The following is a 7,215-nucleotide window of genomic DNA, read 5'->3' as shown; positions in this document are numbered from 1 at the left end:
AAAGAGCACAATAGGGTCATGGATGATGTTTGATTGTGATGGAAACACAATGGCATTCACCACCAACGATGTCGTAGTGGCCCTTGTCACTAATGAGCCAAAGTTTTGTGTTTACTAGTGCCATCGAAACCATCATGCAATGCCATCATCCCTCTCCACAATTGTGTGTTTGCATCACATATTAAGGTTCAAAATGTGAGTTTGGAGAAACAAAATGTTGGATGTTAGGAAGAATGAGAGTGTTTGTGAGATTTTTTTAATTGATTTGAGATCTATTTTGGAAGATGAAGATTGAAAGAGAATATGGTAGGTGAAAGACTAGTGCAACAACTCATAAGAGAGTTTCAATTTTTTATTTTTTTACTTTAATTAATTCTAACGGTTTTTAATCATCAGAAATTTTAATTTTAATTTTTGAAACAAATACTAACAGTTTTGAGCTGCCACAAATTATGATATCAAATATTTAACAAACTTTATCACTTAACCAACATCAGAGACCAAAAACAAAATTTTTCAAATATCATAAGTAAGCGTAAAATTCGGATATATATTAGGGATTAAAAACATATTTAAGTAAAAAAAATCTTATGATATTTTTATCTTAATCTAATTTTTTAGCAGTATTTAACATTTTATTTGTATTTAAAAACTTAATATCAATGATTTAATTAATTAGCATTGTTTAAAATTATGTATTAAAAAATTATAGTTTAGTATTTTCCCTTTAAACACAATAAATATAAACAGAAAATATGGAAGAAGAAAAATCTGACATTAGGTGAAAAGTTGAAAACATAGTTTCATTTAGGTTAAGTGATAAAAACAAAAAGATAAAGATAAAAAAAAATGGCTACATTATGACTTATTTTGATCACTATATAAATTTTTGTATACTAAAAATAAATTAAATGTGTTTTTAGTTTTCGAAAATATACATTTTTTGCATTAATCTATCTTCAATCTTTTTTCCTTAAGTCAAAATCTTTATTCATTTGTGAATGTTAGGAAGTAAAAGAAAAATACTTTTTACTTTTACTCCATACAAACACTTTACGGAGGGATTAAAAATACATTGTTTTAGACTAAATATAAGAAATAAAGAGAGGAAAAACATTGAAACTTAATTAATTTGTAAAAAGTACCATGTTTTAAGATAAAGAAATTCTTAGTTGAAATATCATTTATAAATTACTTACATTTATTTCACAAAATGAGCAAAAGCTCAGGTCCATAACTTATCAAATGCAAAATTCGATTTATATACTTTACTTAAGCCATCATACTCATAGTTTCCAAATTACTTAATCAAAATTAGTAGTTTCAGTTTGAAATTTCAGTCCGACAAAACTTATGTTTTTAAAGTACTTTTTATAAATGCATAAAAAGGTGTTTTTTTTATAATGAATTTTCCTAGTATATGGTCACACATGTAGTTAAATATCTAAATTTATCTCTTATCATTCTTGTAGTAAATTTGCTTATACCTATTCATAAAAATATTATCAAATGTTTATTAAAATTAAAGTTTCATTTCAATAATTAACAAATCCACTAGAGTCGTTCAGTGGTGGGATTTGAATAATTTGTAAAAAGTTCTATTTTTTAACCTTGTTATCAGCAATGTACACACAAAAAAAAAATCAATAATCAACATTTGTGGCATTTTAACTGAGGGAAAAAAAGAAAAAAAAATGAGAGGGATTTTGTGGCATTTTAACTGAAAGGGAAATAAGGAGGAGAAAGCGCCAAAATCTTGGCTCCAACATTTCAAAAATCTATCTTTTGTCATAATTTGGAAATCATATTTTGGTTATCTATATTTTTAAAATTTTTAAAAATGTATATAAATTTGTAATAATATAAAAAATAAAAAAAATAATTGTGTTATGAAAAAACAATGGAGTAAAAATTTATATTTAATTATTACAAAATTAATTTTATGTTGTTTATTTATTTATTCACTCTCTTTTCTACTTGTACAAACAAGTAATGATTTTTTTTACAATTTTTTCCTATTTTTATTCATCCAACAATCCACATTTTTCACATTATTTCTTTTCTATTATTTCCTCTATATTTCTCTTTTAACCCTAACAAAACATCAAATCCAAGAATGAAGATGATGATGATAACAATGAAAACTCCAAGAGTGAAAGTGAAGAAGGGTAAAAAATGAAGGTTACGAGCAAGTCAGAGAGCAAAGGATCAAAGAGAACATAGAGAGAATGTCGAAGCTTGGCTTATTCGACCTTTCTCACAATCTTAAACCCCCAAAGAAAAACTCTCTCCCTAAGAAACAAAAGAGGAACACCCACCAACCCAACAAAAGAGGAACACTCTCTACTCCGATATACATATTTATATAATAAAATACATGAAAATACGAAATTACATAAAATGAGATTTTATTCAATGAACATAAAAGAGTTCACGTGGGTAAAAAGTTCATATTCACTTCACTATTACCAAATAAAACTTGTCAGAAACATTTTCGGCTCAAAACATCATGCAATTAAACAAAAACTCATGCCCCACATCCTATCAGAGCATTATTTCCCGACATCCTTTAACACAGGGTTTCTTAAAGCAATCCACCTAGGCATCTGCTCTCACGAACACAAAGTCCGAGATCATCACAGGATTCAAACACAAACAACACACGAAGAGTGAGTTATCACATTCCTAACTAATAGAGAGAAACAAGACAACATGTAGATATACATATCATATAAATGAAATACAACTTACTTAAATACAATTCACGTCATTTCACCACTTGTCTCGTAACATCACATCTCAACACAACACGTCTCATTCATTTTCACATTAAAACACAATATCACTCAAACAATCAATATTGATCAATACACAAGTGTTATGCAACAGTTACACTAAGACTCAATCCTATATGCAATGTGTTTAAAAACTTTTAAATAAATTTTGTATGATTTTTTATTTATTTATTTATATTTGTGAGGGTAGAGGGTGTCACAGGGTTCCATAGTGAATCCCATCATAGTACTCGCCACGCAAAAATTTGTCGCCCTTAAAGAGTCTTACAATTGTGTAATTGCACAGTTCATATCTCATAACTCAATAAATACAATATCTCAATACACATGTATCTCACAATTTCAATCACATTTTCACGATCTCAATATAACAATTTATCATGCTAATCTAGTAAATTTTATCCAAAATACAAACAATTTATACAAAAACAGCTTCTTACAACATGAGGAGTAAAACCCCTCAAATAATTTCATATAATCATTATCAAAATCATAGGTCAAAAACACGAAAACATCAAGAGCACTCAATTTTATCAACTAATTTGCATCAGAACATCAATTGGTCCATCAAACACAACAATATCGTAACTATAAACATAAATGAAGAATTATAATTCAACAAACATCCTAAAATAAACCCTAATTTAAACCTCTAAGGATCCCTACACACGTTCATTCTAACTTCAATTGCAATAAATTCATCCCTTCGGGCTCACATGTGTAGTCTGAAAGCGATAGCGGCATTTCTAGCAGTTGTCAAAAAATTTTGATTGCTCTGTTAGGGTTTCCAAGCGTTAGAGCAAAGGAGAAGGGATTGAACTCTCTATTTCACTATCTCCGTGCGAGAGATGTTTCTCTCTACGGACATTATTTCATAAATCTCAACGGTGAATGTGTGCAAAAGTGAATTTTGAACCTGGTGTTTAAATTTCACGACGATCCAACGGTTAATAAGTTTGAGATCAAAATTTTACTGAAACATATTTGGGTGTATACGAAAAAAAAAAGAAGCTATGATGCTAGAGACATTTCTCTCACCTCACGTTATTTTACAAATCAAATCACAACGGTGAGAATGTGCGAAAATGAGTTTCAAACTTGATTTCAAATTTCACGACAATGTAACGATCAACAAGTCCGGAATTATACTTTTACTAGAACGGGGTTGAGTGTATACGAAAAAAGATAAGATTTGAGAGAAGGGAGTGTAGATACGTACGATAAATATGTAAACTAAGTATTAGTTAATCTTTTTTATAAAAAAAATAAATTATATTTTACTTCTTATCAAGTGAATAAATAAAACTTCATCTTTATTTTACAAGAAGATATATTTATTTTATTTACCTTAAAATTATTGTTTAATTAATAAAAATATTTCTTCTAAATATTTAATTATAAAATTTTTATTATTTTCCTAAAATTTTATTTTTTAAAATTTATTTACGTAAAAAAAGAACGTTACATCGTTCATCCCTGAGACGCTCTTCCAGGTTTTTTTCTTAATTTCCTCGTTTATAAGTGTTTTGATCGCAATGGAACGTGAAAAGGAGCAAACTTTCTTTCTGGTTTGTTAGTATTTCCCCAAAGGTGTCACCTTTTTTTTTTTCCCTTTCTGCGGAAGTGGAAACCCACTTCCATTTTGGAAGCAAACGAGACATGAACGTGAACATGGCTAGGCTAAGATATTGTATATCAGTGTTTTGAAATTTAATATTAGGGATTTTGTATTTAAGCTAGTATACACTTTTTAAAGTAAATTTGGTGTTGTTTTTTCAATTAGAATCGGAGTTTTACTTTGGTAATATATGCTGAACTTCAATGCAAACTTTTGTTATTGTTATTTAAAGGTGAAACTCTAGTTTTGATTGAAGAACATAAAATTGCTTGAGGAATTGTGGCTAAGTTTTGTCTAAACATAAAATGGCATTATTTATATGCTCATTAGTCATTATCACATTTCATCATTTGTGTTGACATGATGTTTCAGTAAATCTTTTAGATATATCTGAAATATTTCATTGGTTTGCAGAATAATGAGTCTGGTACTAATTAACTATGCTGAGAGACCTCTTCGTGAGTCAGCAAGTAAAGAAAAAGATGAAGTAGATATTGTTATACCAGAAGGTACAAACCCGGAAGTTTACACTGAAGAGCAGGAGAAGCTTCTGGGAGACTGTGAGAGTACTTGGGAATTGTATGTAGATGGATATGATGAAGATGGGAACCGTATATATGATCCAATCAAAGGAGAGGCATGTCATCAATGCAGGTAATATTCATTGTATATTGATTAATTCACTATGCTCCTTGGGATATGCCTTATTTCCTTGTAGGGTTTATTAGTTTCTATTCCTAAACAATTTATTTTGGCAAAAGCAATTAGAAGCTTGTATTGTTAAAAGAAGATACATATATGCTTACATTAGAACACTCCCGTGTCTTCTCCCTGCTATTTATTTATTTTAAACATAATCTAGTTCCAATTTCATTTCCTGAAACTTTTTTCCCTGATGTTTCAATTTTAGATAGCAAATCTTCTTTAACATGCTTGGTATATTTGACATGTTTTATGTTTGATCTAGAACATCACGTGTTCTGATACTGTTACCTCAATCAGATGAAAGCTTGGAATGAGAAGGCTTTGCAATTTAGCTACTGCTTTTTGCTTCCTTTTGAATGGTGTGGTACCTTAACTAGTGAAAATGGTTTTACACATTTTTTATTGAAGAACACAGACTCAGTTCCTTTTCGTAATGCCAGTTAACATATAAAGTTGGCGCTTCGCCCATATGATTCTTGTTTCAGGGCAAAGTTTTCATAATCATTAGCTTATTTGCAGGTAGAAAACTCTTGGCCAGCATACTCATTGCAACAAATGCCAATTACTCCTAGGGCAATTTTGGGGAGATTGCCTGTACATGAGGTAACATTATTTAAGCTGAGGTTCAGATTGAGAAAAGGACTTTTCATTCAGAACTTTAAAAAATGATGGCATCTATTATTATATCAGCCAACTGTGTTGAAAAAAATATGGCTCCATGCCTCCATCTAAAACTAACAAGTATAACTTTGTGTTGTGTCAACCACTGTCATTCTGTCAAGTTTGATGCTAGACATTTTTTTCTACTATTATTTTATAGATATGGAGAAAATGTGGTAGAAGTCCACCATAACACAAAATGGACTTGCCTCCTTGTCGGGATATTTGCCACTACAGTCCTTGCCGCAGGGGAAAAGGTTGGATGTCTACTGGCAAAATATACAGTAGGTTAGTATTGCACAACATAGTAATTAGAATCTTAGATTTGTGATTTGAATCATACAATTTGATGTGATTCGGTTGGCTATCTATTTCTATAGGATGTATTTGAAGTTACTTTTCAATGTCCCTAAATCTTATGATTCAATACTAGTTATGATTAATGATTCACAATTCACAATTTGAATCTCGAATTCTCGATATGATAATCTTGTTGCATAATATAACATTAGCCTTTTCCCTATATTTTGTTCTTAGTTTTTAACTGAGTCCTATGCTATGTGATCCATGTTGCTGATCTAACTTAGTAGGATTAGATTTTTGTTGTGTCTGTTCTATCTTCTTTGGTGCATGTGAAAAAATAAACTTCAGGCCATCATAAATTATTACATATATTTGCTTCAACATTCTTTAAAGAAAAATTCTTAGTGCATGTTTGGATTTTAATTCAAAATGCGGTGCATGAATTCCAAAGTAAATCTAATGGTTCACTAACTTAGTTTTGCAAAAGGAAGGGTCTGGATGCTTTTACAAACTTCATTTTGCTCCAAACATCTGTTTACAACTGAAAAACAAACATGCGCTTATCCTTTCTTTGTTCTTTTTGTTACTTGGGGGTGCTGGAACTGATTCTTCCCTTGTAATTTGTGTTTGTAAGGTGTTAAAACTGGGTTTCAAATCTGTGGCTCATAATCTGATTAAAGCTCGCCACTGAGTTGGAAGGCTCAGATGCTGAAAATATTGTTCCTGAAGTTTATCCGAGGCATCTGCAGATACCACATCGAATAGACCAACTCGCACAAGGGCATCAAAGAAGATAGAGCTTAGTGGCATAACATCTACATGAAGATAATGACATCATGTTTTGAGTATGAAGAAAGTTATTACTAGTTTTTTGTTTGAGAAACATACAAGCTTAGCCATTTAACAATGCAAGCTTATATAGAGCCCTCAGCCGTGGGTTTTGACAAAGTTCTGGTAACATAATTCATAGGCAGTTTTATGGATTATTGAAAGGTGTATACAAACTATTAACAAACAAATTATGTTTGTTGATCCTTTTTTGAAATGTGATTTATATTAGCTTTATTTTAAAAGACAATTTGCATGATTGGACGAAACGGTATCGAACACTATTTACTTGCGTGACACCCATAA

General features: G+C 30.3%; 1 pseudogene; it reads left to right on the top strand.

Moving 5' to 3' along the window:
- Positions 1 to 49: 49 nt before the first annotated feature.
- LOC114420684 lies at positions 50 to 7,124 on the top strand (annotated as a pseudogene).
- Positions 7,125 to 7,215: the final 91 nt, after the last annotated feature.

Source organism: Glycine soja, chromosome 7 (assembly GCF_004193775.1).
Source record: "Glycine soja cultivar W05 chromosome 7, ASM419377v2, whole genome shotgun sequence".
Classification (NCBI taxonomy): Eukaryota; Viridiplantae; Streptophyta; class Magnoliopsida; order Fabales; family Fabaceae; genus Glycine; species Glycine soja.
This window is presented reverse-complemented; position numbering and strand designations above follow the sequence as displayed.